Raw genomic sequence first — 22,365 nt, 5'->3', positions numbered from 1 at the left:
AAAATACAAAAAACTAGCCGGGCGAGGTGGCGGGCGCCTGTAGTCCCGGCTACTCGGGAGGCTGAGGCAGGAGAATGGTGTGAACCCGGGAGGCAGAGCTTGCAGTGAGCTGAGATCCGGCCACTGCACTCCAGCCTGGGCGACACAGTGAGACTCCGTCTCAAAAAAAAAAAAAAAGAACAGAACAGAAAAAAATAGAAAAACTAAATTTTAAAAAAAGAAGCCTTGAATTAGATGGTATGTCTAGACTCTTAAATCCTATGACTCCATGCAAATTTAGTGACATTTTAGATAAGGCAAATGATACATTTCTTAAGGAAATAGTATTTTGCTTCCTTCTAATTCATCTCATCTATCCTTCATCCAAGTTCAGTAAAAGTCAGTTTCACTTTTTTTTCTTTTTTTTAGAGGCAGGATCTCACTCTGTGTCCCAGGTTGGAATGCAGTGGTGGAATCATAGCGCACTGCAGCCTCAAAGCAAGTAGCTGGGACTACAGGTGTGCACCACCATGCCGGGCTAATTTAGTTTTGTTTTGTTCTGTTTGTAGAGACATGGTTCTTGCTAAGTTGACCAGGATGGTCTCAAAACTCCTGGCCTCATGCAATCCTCCCACCTCAGCCTCCCAAAGTGCTGGGATTACAGGTGACAGTCACCAAACCTGGCCCCAGTTTCACCTTAAAAGTTTTTAAAACTCCATGGCTTCAATTAAGCAATTAAAAATTCAGTTAAGTAGTGTCCCACGATTTCAAAACCTTCTATGTCTTGTCCTCAGTTGATCTTCCTATTTTTTAAGCCTCTCAAAGGTCTCAATTTTTAACTACAATGTATTTTACTTCTCAATAAGAAAAATAATCTCTTCTTAGGTCTTTTCCATCAGAAACCACTCTTTCTAGGTCCTGTGTATATTTTCAAATCAACTGAAAATAAGATCTCAGTCTTTCCTACTGCTAATTGGCTGGACTGTTAGTCCAAACCTGAGCCTTTGAAAAAAGCGGTTAGTCAACTCCTAGTCTGGCCGAAATTTAGTGACTGATTCCTACTTGTACCTCATAAATACATACTTTAAAAAAACACACAGAACTTACTAACTAGAACTATAATTTACCGTAAACTACTCATAAGAAATTACAGTTCTGCTGACTGGCAAGTAATTTGCAAAGGTAGATCAGTTTAGCTACATAATATAAGTATCTACCTGCACATACTGGCACTAATCAGGGCGTGAAATTAAACTTTTTATTTGGAAAGAAATAGCTGCTTCAAGGCTATGATTTAGCCTGGGAAGCAAACATTAAGGTCATCCTCTTCTCTCTGATGTTTATAGTATTTCCAATAGGAGAATCAAAGAAGGGCTGATGGCCAACTTCTGTAAAAGTGAAAATAATCTCTATGACGTAACAAATGTGCCACTTGCTTTACTAATTGCACAGACTTAACAAAACCAGTTGCTAAAGTATATCAGAGATTACTTAAAATACTGAGAGCACAAACTGATCACTATGGATACTTAATTTAGTTACTTCATTGAGCCAAGTAAATTCAACAAATATAAATGCTACAAATAACCTAGACAGGGCACAGTGATACAAGCCTGTCCAGCAGCTACTTGGGAGGCTGAGACAGAAGAATCACTTTTGAGCCCAAGAGTTTGAGTCCAGCCTGGGCAACATAGCAAGACTCCATCTCTAAAAACTAAATAAATAAATAGATAGATAAAATAGCCTATAACCATTTTCATTACAACACAGATAATTTTGAATTAGCTGGGTTAATGAGATCCTACTCAGTAATTTAGCCAATTGCCAAAATATTTCCAACATGCATCAAAATCCCCTAATATAAACTTCAACTTACTCTGCTATACTATATCCATATTATTCTAATATCTATTAAAGAAAGCAAACAAGTAGAAAAGTAGCCCAAAGTCAGCGCAGTGGCTCTTGCCTGTAACCCCAGCACTTTGGGAGGCTGAGGCAAGAGGGCTCCCTGAGCCTAGGTGTTCAAAGTTGCAATAAGCTATGATAGCACCACTGCACTCCAGCCTGGAAAGAAAGGAAGGAAGAAAGAAGGAAAGAAAGAAAAACAGCCCAAATAATCATGAGCAAAATATCTGCTCGAAAGGCAAGTGCAGGTGTTCACAACTAATTGCTTCAGAACTTGACTAGCCTGAAAAAAAAAAAAGAAAAAAAAAAAAAAAAAAGACTTAAGAAGCCACAGCAGTTCTCAAAGTGTAGTCCCAGAACCAGCAGCATCACCTTGAAACTAGTTAGAAATGCAAATTCTCAGGCCCCAACCCAGGCCTGAGGAATGGAAAACTCAGCATGGCCAAAACCCTGTCTCTCTGAAAAATACAAAAATTAGCCGGGCGTGGTGGTGATGCATGCCGTAGTCCCAGCTACTAAGGAGGCTGAGGTGGGAGGATCACTTGAACCTGGGAGGTCAAGGCTGCAGTGAGCTGTGATAGCACCACAGCACTGCAACCTGGGAGAGAAAGACTGAGACCCTGTCTCAGTCAGTAAATAAATAAATAAATAAATAAATAAATGCTCCAGGGAAGGCTCAACAAGCTCTCTAGGCAATTCAGATGTACTTTTTGTTACAAAAAGCCCTTAAAAACTTAACCCAATTCTCTAAGCAGCTTTAGTAGTGTTTTCCACTAAAGATAAGTTACCTTTATCTTTTTTACAATGTAAAAAGTACACTTTAATTGGTCTAAGTTCAAAAACAAAATAAAGATGATAAAGCCCATGCAATGTCTTTCCAAAATAGGAAGCAGTCACCATCTCAAAATTGAGAAAGAAAAAAATTATTCAGAACTACCTAAAAATAAATAGGCTGATTTTACAACTACCACAGAAGAATCACCAATGGATGGTAAAACTACTGGGTGAAACAATGTTGTGAAATAAGATATTTACACAGTCTCCAAGTTTGCTCCTCTGAATACTTACAAGTATACCTTTACAACAGAGAAATCTAGTGAATACAACCTTAATAAATGATCAAACAACATCTCCAATAATGGAACAAACTGACATTATATGCCTTCTGATGTAGTGCACTAAGAAAAAACACAGCATATTATACTCCTGCCAAATTTTTTACCCTGATCTAATCATGGAAAAACAGACAAAAACAAATGAGGGACATTCTGTAAAACTACCTCAAACTCTTCAAAAATGTCAATATCATGAATAAAAACCATTAGGAAACTACTGTAAATTAAAGGAGACTAAAGAGATATTATATATAACGTGACTGGATCCTGGATTTTTTTTTAAAGAGCTGTAAAAGACATTCTTAGGGGCCAGGCGTGGTGGCTCATGCCTGTAATCCCAGCACTTCGGGAGGCTGAGGCAGGCGGATCACCTGAGGTCGGGAGTTGGAGATCAGCCTGGCCAGCATGGTGAAACCCCATCTCTACTGAAAATACAAAAATTAGCCGGCCATGGTGGCAGGCACCTGTAATAACTGCTACTCAGGAAGCTAAGGCAGGAGAATCACTTGAACCCGGGAGGCGAAGGTTGCAGTGAGCCGAGATCACGCCACTACACTCCAGCCTGGGCAACAGAGCGAGACTCCATCTCAAAAAAAAAAGACATTCTTAGGACAACTAGGGATTCTGAATATGAACTGTATATTAAATAATAAAAGGTTATCAGTGATCAGTGTTAAATTTCCTGAGTAGAATCTTGTATTGAGGTTAGGAATGAGGATGCTCTTGTTCTTAGAAAATACATGAGGAAGTAAAGGTGAAATATCATGTCTGCAACTCTCAAATAATTTAGAAAGAAAGTATAACTTATATTAGGAAAAGTCAAATGTGGCAAAATGTTAACAATTAGATAACCCAGGTGAGGGATATGAGTTATCATTGTGTGTTTCTCATAATTTTTCTGAGGATTTGAAAAAAGAATGACACCATCCACACCTCTCTTCAAAATTTTATTTCTCAAAAATAAATCAAAAGATAACATCCCTCACCCACCAAAAAACTATAAAATACCTACTCTACGGTGCATGTTAATTCTACAGTTGACATATAACTTATATTTATGGTACACTGTGATGTCAAAGTGCTTTTATGTATACTCTCTTACTGAATCTTCAACCCAGTAGATAGAACAGTTATTGTTATTCTCATTTTAGAGAAGAGGAAATTAAGGGACAAGGTTAGTATAGCACAATGATTAACCACACTCACTCTGGAGCTAGAATGTCTGAGCTGGAAAACCAGCTGTGTCATTCACAAACTGTTCGATCTTGAAAAAGTAACTTAACCTCTCTGTGCCTCAGTTTCCACATTTGTAAATCAGGATGATAATAATAATACACACCTAATAAGATGAGAGGACCAAGTGCGTTAATATACTTAGTGTCTAGAATCCTGCATGGTATATACTGAGCTACAAGTGTTGGCTGCCATTATTACTGTTATTTTACTATTATTATTATCACCACCCAAGAATAAGGTCAGAGAATAAGTAAAAATACAGTCATGCGGCCCTCTAATGACACTTTAGTCAAATATGGTCAGATACACAACAGTGGTCTCATAAAATTATGACACTGTATTTTTACCATACCCTTTCTGTGTTTAGATACACAAATACCATTGTGTTACAATGGCTTACAGGATTCAGTGTACAGTAACAAACTGCACAAACAACAGGTTATACCACATGGCATAGGTAGATAGTAAGGTATACTATCTAGGTTTGTCTACGTACACTCTATGAAGTTCACACAACCACTTAATCACCTAACTATGTATTTCTCATAATGTGTCATGTGTTGTTAAGCAATGCATGACTGTAGTTACGACAGGACTTGAAACCAGGTCTTCTGACTCCAATTCTTGTGTAATTTCCACTATGCCAATAGTGTTTCAATCACTTATACTTAGACAAGGAAATGGAAAAATAAGTGTCATTTTAAAAAGGATGTACTTATGTACATGACAGAGTGCATGAACAGGAGAAGGAAGCTTGCTAATTAAAAGCGGTTATTAACGGCCGCTGCCCTTTCTGGGAAGTCAGGAGCGCCTCTGCCCGGCTGCTGTGCAACCCTCCAAGTGTGAAGTGACAGCCTTGTGTGTGATCTTTCTGCCCTCCCCAAGTTTGCATTTTCGACATTAAAGTTTACTTTTTAATTAAAAAAAAAAAGAGCTTGGCTGGGCGCGGTGGCTCAAGCCTGTAATCCCAGCACTTTGGGAGGCCGAGACGGGCGGATCACGAGGTCAGGAGATCGAGACCATCCTGGCTAACACGGTGAAACCCCGTCTCTACTAAAAAAAAAAAAGTACAAAAAAACTAGCCGGGCAAGGTGGCGGTTGCCTGTAGTCCCAGCTACTCGGGAGGCTGAGGCAGGAGAATGGCGTAAACCCAGGAGGTGGAGCTTGCAGTGAGCTGAGATCTGGCCACTGCACTCCAACCTGGGCGACAGAGCAAGACTCCGTCTCAAAAAAAAAAAAAAAGGGGGGTTGTTAAATCTAATTCATCTTTAAGAGACACATAATCTGGGTGCTTAAAGTCCTTTATAATTTCCAAAATATTTGCTCTATTTATAATAATTCCATTTACTCCTCATAACGGCTCTTTGAGGTACAAAAGTAGGTATTATCTTTGCTTTCTAGATGAGGAAAGTGAGACTCAAGGAGATAAAGCAACATGCCCAAAATCTTATGACGTCTAGGAAGCAGAACCTGAAAACCAGGTCTTGTCTTCACTATAGTACAATGTAAAATTTATCTACCAATTTAAACTGATTATAAGGTATTTCAAAGAAGACACACTAACAAAACAGGTAGAACTCCCATATTGTCAGTTGTAAACAAAAGAAGTTATAACTAGTCCATTCAGCAAACAGATGTCACTCTGCGAAGCTTTGATATTTTTCTTAAATACCTTTGAAAACAAGGATCAAAAAATATGAACTCTTATAAAAAGGGCTTTATTGTATTTTTATAGCTTATTACATACCTTGTAACAATCATTTTGTTAAATGTGAATGTCAGTTTTATTTTCGGTCCCTTTTTTCCTGGCTATTTACAAGCTTTGTAAGAATCGTTCCTTAATTAAGTCTAAACATAGTTTTATATAAATGGATTCCTGGAAATAAAACGTTCAGACTTAAGAAATGATTGTCACAGAGACTGTAACAGGCCGTAAAAAAACGAGTGCCACTTTAAACAAAGATATCTCATTTTAATTAAAAAGATAATCATCAGAACATTCCTACACTTAACAGAACCATTTAAAGAAGCTTCTTAGGAAAAAAAAAAATGCAGTATATTATGCAGGCTTCCATACTATAATTTATAACATATTTAAATCAAAATCTCAGTTGATCCTTTAGTATGAATCCTTATATACTGTACCTACATTTTAAAGACACACTGAAAAAGAGGTCCAAATGAGATAAATCACAAGTCTAATTCTTTTTAACATGAATGCTTTCAAAAGATTATATTTTTCCACAAGACATTAGTAAAACACATTTAAGAGTACTTAAGAAATGCTTTGTAAGATGACCACATATAAACCTAAGGATTCTATGTAGTTTATTGACGAGATGGGTATCTGTCAGGTAAGGGGACCATATTCAGAAGACTACCATATAATCAAAGGTGACCCATACCTACATAAAAAGAGTTTCCACTTTCAAACTCTGATATAAGTGGAAGCAATCCTTTCTGATTTTCAAAATACCATGTCTGGATATGATTACAGGCAAAATCTGACAAAACAGGATTCTTTTCAATTAATTCATTTGGCTACCTTTTAAATTGTTTGTTTTTAAATCATGTGAAATTTATAGTCAACATTCCAAGAGAGAAGGAAATAGACCTTGTAAGTTGTCATTATAATTAGGTGCAATTTAAAAACAGATACATCAACGTTCTTCAACTTAAGTCACCTTTTCTAAATTAACACTGAACACTAAACCTGAATCACTGCTTGACAGCCTAGTTCTAATTTCAATATATTACTGAGTATTGCTTCAAAACGGATGTTTTCCCATGGAAACAAGTTATAATTGGGGCTGGGTGCAGTGGTTCATGCCTGTAATCCTAGCACTTTGGGAGGCCGAAGTGGGCGGATCACTTGAGGTCAGGAGTTCGAGACCAGCCTGGCCAACATGGTGAAATCCCATCTCTACTAAAAATACAAAAATTAACCAGGCATGGTGGCATATTCCTGTAGTCCCAGCTACTTGAGAGGCTGAGGCAGGAGAATCGTTTGAACCTGGGAGGTGGGGGTTGCAGTGCGCAGAGATCATGCCACTGCACTCCAGCCTGAGTGACAGGGTGAGAATCTGTCTCAAAAAAAAACAAAAAAATAAAAATTTTTAATTGGGAACCTATGTCCTGAGAACTTGGTAGCAAATAAAGTACTGACATGACTAACGCCACCAAAACAAAGATTCAATAACTGTAAAACTCACAATCATTAAAAAGAAGGAAATGATGTTCCAGTTTCATAAAATGGGAGTAACATACCAATGATCAGCAAGTGTGCATTCCAAATGTGAGAAACATAATTCTTCCACATTCACTCACTAAACAGATTTAACCTCAAGCTAATAACCAACTCAAAAAAACACTCAACATTTAATTAGCAATCATTTAGTTTGCTTCTTATAATACAGACTGCTGCTTGGGATGATTTACAAAGGGAGAAGAGATAGATGGGGCCAAATTAATAAATTACTCAAGGGAAAGCCTTCCTTGCCTCCATCTAAATTACTTCCCTGAATAAGAGTTATTAAAATCATACCATTGATCTGTGCTACCAGGAACATGAAATCAGTAAATGTAGATCATGATCTTGTTCACGATCTTGATCACAGTGTCCGTGTTTCTCACTTATTTCTGCTTTATTTAAAAAAAAGTTTAGGCATATAAAAAAAATTTTTGGTCATCGATCTCAGTTTATTAAAGGCCACAAGTGTTCTACACACCAAAGGCCACCAGAAAAGAAAAAAATTCTCTGAAGTCACTTTATCCACATTGTCACATGGCTTACTTAAAACTTTGTAGATAGGTTTCAGAGTACCTCAAACTTCACTGAAAAACCATTAATATTCAATAGTACAAATCACATGTACATTCAATAGTACAAACTCCTTTTTAAAAATATTCATGAAGTCTTCATAGAATGTTAAAGTTAGGCATGTCAAATATTTTGTTCTGATGACCATGCATTATCTTTGTATTGGATCCTCCATTAATACAAGCATCAAGAATTGAGGAATGCATTAGGCAAATGCAAATTGAAACCACAGTCGGATATCACTATACACCTATTAGAATGGCTAAAATTAAAAATACTGACAATTCCAAATGCTGACACGGACGCAGATCAACTAGAACTCTCACACATTGCTTGTGGGAATGCCAACTGGTACAATCACTCTGGAAAATAGTTCAGCAATTTCCAAAAAGGTTAAACCTACATTATCACTCAATTTTCCCTCATGGGTATTTAGAGAAATGAAAACATTCACACAAAATCTATACACAAGTGTTTATTTAGAGCAGCTTTATTTATAATCACCAAAACCAGAAACAACCCAAATGTCCTTCAGGAGAGAATAAACAAAGTCTGGTACACTACACAATAAAATACTACTCAACAATAGTAAGACATGAAACTCCCGATACATGCAACAACATGGATTAATGTAGCTCAAAGGCATTATGCTGAACGTAAGAGGTCAGTAACAGAAGATTTCATATTGCACGGTTCCATTTATATGACATTCTCAAAAACATAAAATGAAGTGAGGAAGAGGGGGTTAGAGGTGGAGGAACAGTATAAGAATTTTTTGTGGGGAGTGACAGAATTGTTCTTATCCTGATTGTGGTTTACATGAATCTACACATATTAGAATTCCTAAAACTGCATACACTAAGAAAAGTCCATTTTATTGTACGTTCATTAAAAAAAAATGGAATCAAAAATTTGCATACATCAGGCATGAATAAATACACATTTAAAGAGTAAAATGGAATGAGAGTGGAATGCCTATTCAATAAACTTTGGGAGTCTGTATGAATTGTTTTGTTTTAGAATGTTGTTGTAAAAGCACCACCACCACCACCTTATCCTTATGACCTACAAAGCACCTTTACATTTACCTTATTTAATTGTATGAATTACATCTTCTTCCTCTATGTCAAGATGCCATGGCTGATGGTGATTATGAGCTGAGGGACCAGCCACAGCATCTTTAAAATAAATGAAGATGATACACAATCTGTTCACAGTACTAGGAGGAACTACCAGTTTTATTGTGATGGGATTTTAATGTAGTACCTCAATGGCCACATTCTGGGATGTTGCTATTATCCTTCCACTAGATATACTTCTTCTAAGTGTCATAGCTTGCTTATTTTCCTACTCCCATAGTTCACTATTTCTCTAGCTGCAAACAGCCTACAGAAATAAATTGTTTACTGAAACCAACTTATTACCAACTAGTTGGAATTCAGAGAGTCCAAGCCTTGGCCGTGAGATGTGTCTCATTCTGCCATCACTTGTTGTTGAGATGGAGTCTCGCTCTGTTGCACATGCTGGAGTGCAGTGGCATAATCTTGGCTCACTGAAACCTTCGCCTCCCGGTTTCAAGTGATTCTCTGGCCTCAGCCTCCCAAGTAGCTGAGACTACAGGACTGGGCCACCACACGCGCCTAATTTTTTTATTTTTAGTAGAGGCAGGGTTTCATCATGTTGGCCAGGCTGGTCTCAAGCTCCTGACCTCAGGTGATCCGCCTGCCTCAGCCTCCCAAAGTGCTGGGATTACAGGCGTGAGCCACCGCAACTGTCCTGCCATCACTTTTGATTCCAGTTAATTCAGCTCCTTCCTGCTATGTTTCCCAAGTACAAGGCCTCACCTTTTACTCTGGTTCTAGCCACATCATTTCCCCCACTTCCCCTGTGTTGATACACTGGCCAGCAAACAGTGGACTAGATATTTTGTCAAAGCATGATCCTGAGAAACACCAGCATCAGAAACATCTGATATGCTTGTTAAACATGCCAATTTTTCAGGCATACCAAGTAAAGGGGAAGGGGGGAAAAAGAACTAAGAATCTGTACTACATTTTAACATGCATTCCAAATAATTCCTATACAGGGTAAAGTGTAGAACTATTACAATAGACACTAACCAGTATAGGCTGAATGAATTAATTATTTAGTTCCTTGCTAGGTTTCCCAGTTCCACTTGTGAGTTCAAGCTTGAAGCAATGCTTTGCCACCTGTTTCTAGTACTCACTAATGCTTTCTGCCTATTGATCTCCCCAGAATATCTGCCCCAGACTCTCTGCCATTATTCTCCCGCTGAACGTATACCCTTGTATATGAGTTACTTTTTGCACTGCTATAAAGAAATGCCTGAGAGTGGGTAATTTATAAGAAAAGAGGTTTAACTGGCTCACGATTCTGCGGGCTGTAAAAGAAGCATAGTGAATTCTGCTTCTGGTGGTTTCTCCTTCTGGGGAGACCTCAGGAAACTTAAAATCATGGCAGAAGGCAAAGGGGAAGCAGGCACATCTTATATGGCCGAAGCAGGAAGAAGACAGGGGGACAGAGAAGGTGCCACACACTTTTAAACAACCAGAACTTGTGAGAACTCTATCACGAAAACATCACCAAAGGCGGAAATCCGCCCCCATGATCCAAACACCTCCCACCAGGCCCCACCTCCAACGTTGGGGATTATAATTAGACATGAGATTTGGGTGGGTGCAGAGACAAATCATATCACCTTCCCTTGCTAAATTCCCCTGAGTCCACAAACCTGGCTGAGTTGCCAACAGACACCTAGCTCAATTTCTTTTCCTCAACTCTTAGCCACCCCACAGCACCTGGCCTCTGTAGCTTTGTGCCTCCTTATCTGGCAGATTTCAATAAAATTGTGTCCGCAATAGACAGTGGCTATGAAATTACTCAAAACTGAATCCTGATATTTCTCTCATATAACAATTTGAGTACAGCTGTTCCAGAGAACTTCCGTTCAGCCTACTTTTTATGTGGATAAACTTTTCTTAACCTCTTATTATGGATACTTCTAAATATAAAAAAAAGTACAAAATAATATACAATCCCCATCTAATCATCACCCAGCTTTCCACCTTCCAAATTTCATATATTCTATCACTTTGCCCATCTTTTTTTTGGGCGGAGACACAGTCTCGCTCTGTCACCCAGGCTGGAGTGCAGTGGTGCGATCTCAGCTCACTGCAAGCTCTGCCTCCTGGGTTTATGCCATTCTCCCACCTCAGCCTCCCCAGTAGCTGAGACTACAGGTGCCCGCCACCATGCCCAGCTAATTTTTTGTACTTTTTAGTAGAGATTGCGTTTCACCGTGTTAGCCAAGATGGTCTCAATCTCCTGACCTCATGATCTGCCCGCCTTGGCCTCCCAAAGTGCTGGGATTACAGGCGTGAGCCACCACGCCCGGCCCTGCCCATCCTTATTTATATGACTATATCTTAAATGTAAAGTCTCCTTATTATAGTTAGGGACTATTCCAATATCTTCACCCACCAAATACTCATTTTCCCTTATCTACCTACTGCTTTGATAACCCTCTAATTGCCCTGAACATGACTGATGCCAGCTATATTTTACTTTTTCTTCATTTGTTCTACCCTACTCTCAGCAACCTTCTTCATTCTGTCTCCAGAATATCCGTGAATATCTTTCCTCCTTTTCCATACCTACTGCCCCAGCTCAAGCCCAGTCTCTTGCCTAGACTATTACATAGTTTAAATGGCCTCCCTGCCTCTCTGTTACCCCTCCCTATCTAATCCACTCTAAAGCACTACAGTGCTCTTTCATCTTTGTTGTTACTGCCCCCAGTGGGAATCAGATTCAAATGTAAATTACAGATCTTTCAGGAAAAAGTATTCACATGTTTATAGCTTGTAAAGGGGCCACAGACCTCAGATTTAAAACCTCTGTACTATTAGCAACAAAGAGGATTAAATTTTTAAAATAACACCTAAAAACATCTAATTCCTAGGAATAATTTAACAAAAGATATATAAAGACCTCTATACAGAGAAATTCGAGACCTAAATAAATGGAAAGACACATCGTTTTTGTGGACTATGAAACTCAAAAGTGTTAAGATCTCAGCTCTCCCAAAACTTATATATGGATTCAATGCAATTCCAATAAAAATCAAAAAAGTATGTTTTGTGGAAACTGACTAGCTAATTCTTTTTTATTTTTTTTGGAAACGGAGTTTCCAAAAAAAAGGCTGCAGTGCAGTGACACAGTCTCCACATACTTCAACCTCCGCCTCCTGGGTTCAAGCAATTCTTCTGCCTCAGCCTCAAGTACCTGGGATTACAGGCATGCCCCACCATTCCAGGCTAATTTTTGTATTTTTAGTAGAGATGGAGTCTCATCGTGTCAGTCAGGCTGGTCTCCAACTCCTGACCTCAGGTGATCCGCCCACCTCAGCCTCCCAAAGTGCTGGGATTACAGGCGTAAGTCGCCGCGACCGGCCTAGCTAATTCTAATACACATGAAAATGGAGGCAGGGCACCATGGCTCACGCCTGTCATCCCAACACTTTGGGAGTCCGAGGCAGGTGGATCACATGGTGAGAGAGTTCGAGACCAGCCTGATCAACATGGTGAAACCCCATCTCTACTAAAAATACAAAAATTAGCCAGGCATGGTGGTGTGTGCCTATAATCCCAGCTACTCGAGGCTGAGGCAGGAGAATCGCTAGAACCTGGGAGGCAGATGTTGCAGTGAGCCAAGATTGCGCCACTGCACTCCAGCCTGAGCAACAGAGCGAGACTCCATTTAAAAAAAAAAAAGAAAGAAAGAAAAAGAAAATGCAAAAGGCCAAGATAGCCAATGCAATCTTGGGGGAAGGGGAAGCTGAGGGGCATATACTATCAGATATCAAGAACTGTTATTATATAAAAATACAGAAATTAAGACAGTGTGCGGCCGGGCGCGGTGGCTCAAGCCTGTAATCCCAGCACTTTGGGAGGCCGAGACGGGCGGATCACGAGGTCAGGAGATCGAGACCATCCTGGCTAATACAGTGAAACCCCGTCTCTACTAAAAAAAATACAAAAAAACTAGCCGGGCAATGTGGCGGGCGCCTGTACTCCCAGCTACTCGGGAGGCTGAGGCAGGAGAATGGCGTGAACCCGGGAGGCGGAGCTTGCAGTGAGCTGAGATCCGGCCACTGCACTCCAGCCTGGGCGACAGAGCAAGACTCCGTCTCAAAAAAAAAAAAAAAAGAAAAAGAAAAAAGAAAAGCAGCAGGTCACATTTTTGGCCGGGTGCGGTGGCTCAAGCCTGTAATCCCAGCACTTTGGGAGGCCGAGACGGGCGGATCACAAGGTCAGGAGATCGAGACCATCCTGGCTAACACGGCGAAACCCCGTCTCTACTAAAAACACAAAAAATTAGCCGGGCGAGGTGGCGGCGCCTGTGGTCCCAGCTACTCGGGAGGCTGAGGCAGGAGAATGGCGGGAACCCGGGAGGCGGAGCTTGCAGTGAGCTGAGATCTGGCCACTGCACTCCAGCCTGGGCGACAGAGCGAGACTCCGTCTCAAAAAAAAAAAAAAAAAGACAGTGTGGTATTGGCACAAGAAGAGACCAATGGAGCTACTGAGAAAATCCCAAAAGGAGGCCCACATATATATATATATACACACACACACGTATATATACACATTAATATGACAAAAATGACCCTGCAATGCAACAGAAAAAGAACCATCTTTTCAATAAATAGTGCTGAATAAGTTGGCTATAGAAAGAAAAGGAAAAAAAGAATTCTGATCCTTTTGTAGTTTGTAAGCATGACGACTGGGTTTTCATCCTCATGTGTGAGGTGTGCCTCCCTCAAACCTTGTTACACAGGCACATTACTTTTCTGGCATAGAGAAAGAAAAAAAAAAAAGAATGCTGACCTCTACCTCACACCATATGCAAAAATTAATTCCAGATGGATTGCAGAGCTAAATGCAAATTGTAAATAAAATTTCTCACGGACTTGAAGAAGTATCTGTAACACATACGAAAGCAGCATTATTCACAAAGGTCAAAAGGTAGAAGCTTCCCAAGTGTCTGTTGACAATAAATAAAATGTGGTATATACATACAATTACATATTATTCAGTCTTAAAAAGGGAAGAACATGGATGAAACCTGAGTACATTAAGTACAATAAGCTAGTCACAAAAAGACAAACACTGTATGATTCTACCTATATGAGGTATCTAGAGGAATCAAATTCATAGGGAAAAAAAAAATAGAAGGCTGGGCGCAGTGGCTCATGCCTGTAATCCCAGCACTTTGGGAGGCCGAGGCGGGTGGATCACCTGAGATCAGGAGTTCAAGACCAGCCTGGCCAACATAGTGAACCTCATCTCTACTAAAAACATAAAAATCAGCTGGTGTGGTGGCACACACCTGTAGTCCCAGTTACTCAGGAGGCTGAGGCAAGAGAATTGCTTGGCGGAGGCTGCAGTGAGCCAAGATCGCGCCATTGCACTCCAGTCTGGGCAACAGAGCAAGACTCCATCTCAGGGGGGGAAAAAAAAACACCAAACAAACAAACAAAAGGAATAGTGGTTGCCAGTAGCTGGGATAAGGGAGACATGGATAGTTCGTCTAATGGGTATAGAGTTTCAGTTTTGCAAGACAAAAAAGTTCTAGAGATTATATATGCACAACAGTGTGAATATACTTAACACTACTGAACTATACACTTTAAATAATTAAAATGGTAAAATTTACATGTATTTTACCACAATAAAAAATATTTAAATAAAACTTGTATGTGTATGTATATATGTATATGTGTATGTGTATGTGCGTGTCCGTGTGTGTGTCTGTGTGTGCAGATAAATAAAGTCAACATCTTGGCCCAGTGAAGTGGCGCACACCTATAACCTCAGCATCCCAGCACTTTGGGAGGCTGAGGCAGATAGACCACTTGAGCCCAGGAGCTCGAGACCAGCCTGGACAACATGGAGAAACCTCATCTCCACTAAAAATGCAAAAAAATTAGCCAACATTTGGTGGCACACGCCTGTAGTCCCAGCTACTGGGGAGGCTGAGGTGGGAGGATCCCTTGAGCCCAGGAGGTCAAGGCTGCAGTGATCCTAGATGGGAGAAAGGAAGGGAGGGAGGGAGGGAGGGAAGAAGGAAGGAAGGAAGGAAGGAGGGAGGAAGGAAGGAGGGAGGGAGGGAGGGAGGGAAGGAAGGAAGGAAGGAAGGAAGGAAGGAAGGAAGGAAGGAAGGAAGGAAGGAAGGAAGGAAGGAAGGAAGGAAGGAAGGAAGGAAGGATCTGTATGATCTTGGGATAAACAAAGAGAAAAAGTGCTAACCATAAATTTAAAAATTGAAACTCTTGGCCGGGCGCGGTGGCTCAAGCCTGTAATCCCAGCACTTTGGGAGGCCGAGACAGGTGGATCACGAGGTCAGGAGATCAAGACCATCCTGGCGAACACGGTGAAACCCCGTCTCTACTAAAAAATACAAAAAAACTAGCCAGGCGAGGTGGCGGGCGCCTGTAGTCCCAGCTACTCAGGAGGCTGAGGCAGGAGAATGGCGTAAACCCGGGAGGCGGAGCTGGCAGTGAGCTGAGATCCGGCCACTGCACTCCAGCCTGGGCGACAGAGCGAGACTCCGTCTCAAAAAAAAAAAAAAAATTGAAACTCTTGACTACATTTTGACTACAATAAACCTCTACTCATTTTGTCAGGGCCAGGCAAAACAGACATTTGCAGGATCAGCAGAGGTCTTAGTACAGGATGACAGAGTACCACCAGGATAAGGAAGGGGCAGGCACGATGGCTCACAGCTATAAACCTAGCACTTTGGGAGGCCGAGGCAAGTGGATCACTTGAGTCCAGGAGTTTGAGAAAAGCCAGGGCAACATGGCAAAACCCCGTCTCTACAAAAAATTAGCCAGGTGTGGTGGCAAGCACCTGTAGTCCCAGATGCTCAGGAGACTGAGGCAGGAGGATCACCTGAGCCCAGGAGGTTGAGTGAGGCTGCTGTGAGCTGTGATTGTGCCACTGCACTGCAGCCTGGGCAAAAGAGTGAGACCCTGTCTCAAAACAAACAAAAAAACAGGATAAGGGATATGTCCATACAGAAATATGGCAGGTAACATGGCAGCCCTGCACAGAATGTTGAAGTCCAAATGTGATGTGGAAAGCAATCTAGCACAGGTATCGGAGAAGGGTGTTCATGCAAGGGTGTAGGCCAGCAATCTGACATGGGGTTTTGAAGCCTAAATAAGTCAAGGATGACATCTATATAGTGGATGTGGGGAATGGCAGCAACATGAGAGTGGTCACATAGAAAGGGGCTGATTGACTAAGAAAATATGTTGAGGATAATGAAAGCCAAGTTACTCACTGTCAGAAAACGGAGTCACAATTATGAAATTATTGAACGAATCCTGTGGTATTAGACTGGAACTGGGGATATCAGTGTGAACTCACGCTTTTAAATAATACGTAAGATAAAATAACAATGTAAATGTGCAATATGCACCTGTGTGTGTGGTGTGTCCAGTATGATGGCTTGGGAGCAGTGACACCCCAATAGCAATAAGCACACTTAACCAGATCTGAACTTCTACATGTCACTCTCTACTAAAAGAAACTACTAAAAGAGCTTCTCGGAGAAATCACTAATTCCAGGGCTAGGGCAAAAAAAGTACAAGAAGAGCCTGGAGTATCTTTCAGTAAATAAGAAAATGCTCAACGACATCAAAAAGCAGAGGACGCAGTTTGAATGCCTTTCCCACTGGCCAAATAGGGAACAATTCAAGCATCTAAATAAATAATGAAGCTGAGAACACAAAAAATAATGAGGCTCATGCCTCTCAGCGCTTTGGGAGACCAAGTTGGGAGGATGTTTGAGCCCAGGAGTTGGAGGCTGCAGTGAGCTGTGATAACACCAGTGTACTCCAGAGCCTGGACAAGAGGGCAAGATCCCATCTCTTTAAAAATAATAATAATAATAATAGTAATAACAATAATAATCCAATAGGGGAAAAAAGGCCAAGACTTGAACACTTCAACAAAAGAGTATGTCTAAACAGTCAATAAGCCTAAAAAGGTGCTTGTTTACAATAGTCATTAAGGAAACACAAATTAAAACAGTGAGAGAGTACCATCATCCAGTAGAATGGCTACAACGAAAAAGACAATTTTTTTTTTTTTTTTGAGATGGAGTCTCGCTCTGTCGCCCAGCTGGAGTCCAGTAGTACCATCTCAGCTCACTGCAACCTCAGCCTCCCAGGTTCAAGCGATTCTCATGCTTTAGCCTCCTGAGTAGCTGGGATTACAGGTGCTCGCAACCACACCCAGCTAATTTTTGTACTTTTATAGAAGCGAGGTTTCACCACGCTAGCCAGACTAGACTCAAACTCCTGACCTCAAGTGATCTGCCTGCCTCAGCTTCCCAAAGTGCTGGGATTAGAGGCATGAGCCACCATATCCGGCCTCAAAAAAGATGATATTAAGTGAACACTGCAAGAATGTTCAGCAACTGCGACTCCCATACACTGTTAAAGAAAGTATAAAATAAAAAACATTAGCTGAGTGTGGTGGCACATGCCTGTAGTCATAGTTACTCAGGAGGCTAAAATGAGAAGACAGCTTGAGCCCAGGAGTTCGAGGTTGCAGTGAGCCATGATCATGCCACTGCACTCCAGCCTGGGCAACAGAGTGAGACCCTGTCTCTAAAAAAAAAAAAAAAAAAAAAAAAAAAGAAAAACAGTTGCATAGGTTTTACTAAAGTGTCTTAGTCCATTCATGGTGCTATAATGGAATACCTGAGGGTGGGTAATTAATAATTTTAAAAAAAGGTTTATTTGGCTCACAGTTCTGCAGGCTGTACAAGAAGCATGGTGCTAGCATCTGCTCCTGGTGAGAGTCTCAAGCAGCTTCCACTCATGGTGGAGAGCGAAGAGGAGCTGCATGTGCAGAAATCACATGCCAAGAGAGAAACCAAAAGAGAGAGGAGGGAGGTGCTAGACTCTTAAGCAACCAGCTCCAGCAGGAACTAATGGAGCGAGAACTCACTCATTTCCAAAAGGACGGCACCAAGCCCTTCATGAGGAATGCACCTCCATAATCCAAACACCTCCCACCAGGCCCCACCTCCAACACCAGAGATCAAATTTCAACATGAGACTTGGTGGGGCCAAACAAGCTATATTCAAACCATAGCATAAAGCTAAACATTTTCATACCCCATGACCCAGCAATTCCATTCTCAGGTACATACTCAACAGAAATATGTACATATGTTTAAGGAAAGACATGTAGAAGATTATTTACAATAGCACAATTTAAAGTAGCCAAAAACTGGAAATAACCCAAATGTCCATCAAAAATAGAATGACTAATCTGAACGATTAATCACAGTAGAATACATTAACAAGCATAAACACACCATACCTCCCACAAAAACCTGAGTGAATCATCTTACAAACAATATGGGACAAAAGATACCAGACACCAAAGAATACACCCTGGAATGATTCCATTTAGATGAGCTTACATACCAATAACAGTAAAACTAATCTATAGATATTATAAGGGACTGATTTCCCTTGGGAGTAGGGAGTTAGTATCCAAAGCAGGCATGAAGGCAACTTGTGGAGTGCTGGCAAAGTTCTACTCCTGATCTAGATAATGGTTACGCAAATGTGTTCACTAGGTAAAAACTCACTGAGTTATACATAATAATTTGTACATATTAAAAATATGTATTTGTATATATATTTTACTTTAGTAAAAAAGCTCACATTAACACATACATAAAGAACACTAGAACATTCTTCTTAAATATAGATCTAGGCCAGGCGCAGTGGCTCACGCCTGTAATCCCAGCACTTTGGGAGGCTGAGGGGGGTGGATCACGAGGTCAAGAGATAAGAGACCATCCTGGCCAACATGGTGAAACCCTGTCTCTACTAAAAATACAAAAATTAGCTGGGCGTGGTGGTGCGCGCATGTAGTCCCAGATACTCGGGAGGCTGAGGCAGGAGAATCACTTGAACCTGGGAGGCAGAGGATGCAGTTAGCCAAGATCGTGGCACTGCACTCTAACCTGGGCAACAGAGTGAGACTCCATCTCAAAACAAAACAAAACAAACAAACAAACAAAAAAATATATATATATGTATATATAAAACTAGATTAAGTCCAAACTCCCTGAGCCTCCAATTTATATTTTCCTTCTTATCTGCTACGCTCAAATAATACCTATTTACCCACCTATAACTCACTACACCTGCCCAACTTCTGATCTCCTGGCCTTTACCCAAGTTACTTCCTATTCTTGGAGCTGCCCACCTCAGACACAAGTCTTTCAAAATCTATCTATTCTTCAAGGTCCAATACAAAACTTTCTTCTATAAAGCTTCTAAATATCTCTCCAGTTAAAACTAATTTCTCCTTCCTTTAACTCAATTTACTTTTTCTGTTTCCTCTCTTAAATTCTATAGCACTTTGTGCCACTATTGTAGCACTTAACAAAGTGTGCCTTAAGAGATATTTATAAATGCCTATCTCATGAGATTGTGAAGCTCTAGAGAAATTTTACTCAACTTTGTATCTTCACCCCCCTATTCCCCCATAATGTCTTCCCCTATATGTAACAATGCTTTGCAATCAGTTCAGGCTCACATTTTTTATCAAATTACATTACAGGTACACTATCATGACCTCTCTTTGTCAACCCACTGATTTTTTTCCTATACTTTATTGCCAAGTACTACTTAACAGAAAATGTGGTACTCCAGCACAACTTAGGATCATACAATCCTAAATTTCCTATGAAAACCTTGGATACATAAAGGGGTTTTATGGTGTAAATTAACAATTAACCCCTTACTTATACATGGCAATTTAGAATTTAACATGAACTGAAAGGAAAAACAGAGAGAGACCCTTTTTAAGTAGGTAAAATTAACAATAGCCCATTTTCTGCTTAAGAAAACTGGAGCTCAGAGTGAGGAGTCTGTTCAAGCAGCCACTGTCAGCCCACTGGCCAGTACACTTGCTACAATGTAGTTCGTGATCATTTTGTATTATAAATGCATATACTCAATATACTAAATTTTACTTTTTAAGATTATGATATATATTCACTGTAGAAAATCTATAAAACATTAAAGAATTTAAAAAAAAAAAAAAGAAGGCTGGGCATGGTGGCTCACGCCTGTAATCCCAGCACTTTGGGAGGCCAAGACAGGTGGATCACTTGAGGTCAGGAGTATGAGACCAGCCTGGCCAACATGGTGAAACCCCGTCTCTAATAAAAATACAAAAATTAGCCAGGTGTGGTGACGCACACCTGTAGTCCCAACTACTTGGGAAGCTAAGGCAGGAGAATCGCTTGAACCTGGAAGGCAGAGGTTGCAGTGAGCTGAGATTGTACCACTGCATCCAGCCTGGGCAACAAGAGCAAAACTCCGTCTCAAAAAAAAAAAAATACAAAAAAATTTTTTAAGAAAAAAAAGAAGAAGAATTAAAAAAAAGAACTATCACCCAGCCTGGGTGACAGAGTGAGTGAGACTGTCTCAAAAAATTTTAAAAAAAGGGCCAGATGCGGTGGCCCGCGCCAGTAATCCCAGCACTTTGGGAGGCCGAGGCGGGTGGATCACCTGAGATCAGGAGTTTGAGACTAGCCTGACCAACATGGAAAAACACCGTCTCTACTGAAACTACAAAATTAGCTGGGTGTGGTGGTGCATGCCTGTAATCCCAGCTACTCAGGAGGCTAAGGCAGGAGAATCACTTGAACCCAGGAGAAGGAGGTTGCGGTGAGCCAAGATCACGCCATTGTACTCCAGCCTGGGCACCAAGAGCGAAACTCTGTCTCAAGAAAAATAAAAATAAAAATAAATTTTAAAGTAAAAAAGCATTAAAGGAAAGAAATATCACCTAAGTAATGCTTTTCTGTGTATTTACTGGTATATTTTCAGAATACCATTAAATATTTTGAAATATTACCCATAAAACAGCAACTCACAAATAACCTCATTAACAGTTTGGTGTATATACATGGATTTATGAATCTGTGCTACAAAAATATTTACCCACATGCTATAATTCCTGGATATCTGTCTCTATGACTTTTCAGCGAAAGCATGAAAGTTTTCCAGACATCTAAATATATTAGCACCAGATCTTTGCAACCTTAAGTTTAGCTGCAGTGAAGAGATGGAAAAGCTCTTAAAACTGCTAACAAGAGAGTTGTTGGGTTATTATGTATGACCTTGATACAAACTCTGTTACAGTTCAAATTCTATTATAAACGCCATTCCAGTGACATCAAGCTTATCAGTCCCAAAGACAGAAGAATAGCACCGTGGTACTGCTGAACTTCTCAGGGCATCACTGTGGAATAGTCAAGATTCTGATTATTTCTTTATGTTTTTTTTCTACATAACATGAAGAGAAGAAATCTGCTGTATTACATTGTGATTCTAGGAGCATCCAGTCAACAGGTATTCAGCAACCAATATGAAAAAGTGCTATCAGGACAGTGCCAACAATGGAGAGCAGAAAGAAGAAAGCACAATAGTTGTCATAATAAGCATCGTACCATTCGTCTCTAAATCAACTGTACTAGATCAATGCAGTAGATTACTGTCACTGTAGTATTGTGCAAGTTACTCCCTGCCCTACTTGACTTTGGGCTTTTGACTTTAAGTAAGCCAAGTTTAAGATCATCTACTATCCAACAAACTCACAATTTCAAGAGAATAAATACCTATTGTTGTAAGATGCTGGTATTTTGTGATTCTAAATGCCAATAGCTAACTGATACGATACTATGACAACAGTAAAGTCTTACTGCACTTCTTTGGTAATTTAAATAATCAGGAAACCTATATGTAAATCCAGACAGTAAATCTTCAACTCTGGCCACACCACTTGACTGCCTACCTCAGAGAGACATCTGTCAAAATCTATCTACTCATCAAGATCTAATATGAAGCTTTCTTCTACAAAGCTGCTAAAGAGCTCTTCAGTTAAAACAAACTTCCCGGCCGGGCGCAGTGGCTCACACCTGTAATCCCACTATTTGGGGAGGCCGAGGCAGGCGTATCCTGAGATTAAATCCAGGCAGTCTGACTTGAGAGCCTTACTTAGGTACGGTATACTTCCTCTTTGAAGAGCAGGAAAACTGTGGGATATTGGAGTTCGAGACCAGCCAGGAGGTCAGGAGTTCGAGACCAGCCTGGCCAATACAGTGAAACCCCGTCTCTACTAAAAAATACAAAACTTAGCCGGGCGTGGTGGCACACGCCTGTAGTCTCAGCTACTCAGGAGGCTG

The 22,365-nt window shown here is 40.5% G+C and overlaps 2 protein-coding genes and 1 non-coding gene across 4 annotated transcripts in view; 2 read left to right on the top strand and 1 right to left on the bottom strand.

Moving 5' to 3' along the window:
- Positions 1-22,365, top strand: part of NDUFB8 (NADH:ubiquinone oxidoreductase subunit B8) — a 943,883-nt gene that overhangs the window by 67,259 nt on the left and 854,259 nt on the right. The window lies entirely within an intron of this gene.
- The window catches only part of BTRC (beta-transducin repeat containing E3 ubiquitin protein ligase), a 259,914-nt gene that overhangs the window by 176,113 nt on the left and 61,436 nt on the right, over positions 1-22,365 (bottom strand). The gene's annotated exons all lie outside the window — the stretch shown is intronic.
- Positions 13,827-13,927, top strand: LOC126963504 (small nucleolar RNA U13). Its single transcript, XR_007729133.1, has one exon. It is a non-coding gene; the product is annotated as a small nucleolar RNA U13 (small nucleolar RNA).

This window comes from Macaca thibetana, chromosome 9, assembly GCF_024542745.1.
Source record: "Macaca thibetana thibetana isolate TM-01 chromosome 9, ASM2454274v1, whole genome shotgun sequence".
Classification (NCBI taxonomy): Eukaryota; Metazoa; Chordata; class Mammalia; order Primates; family Cercopithecidae; genus Macaca; species Macaca thibetana.
This window is presented reverse-complemented; position numbering and strand designations above follow the sequence as displayed.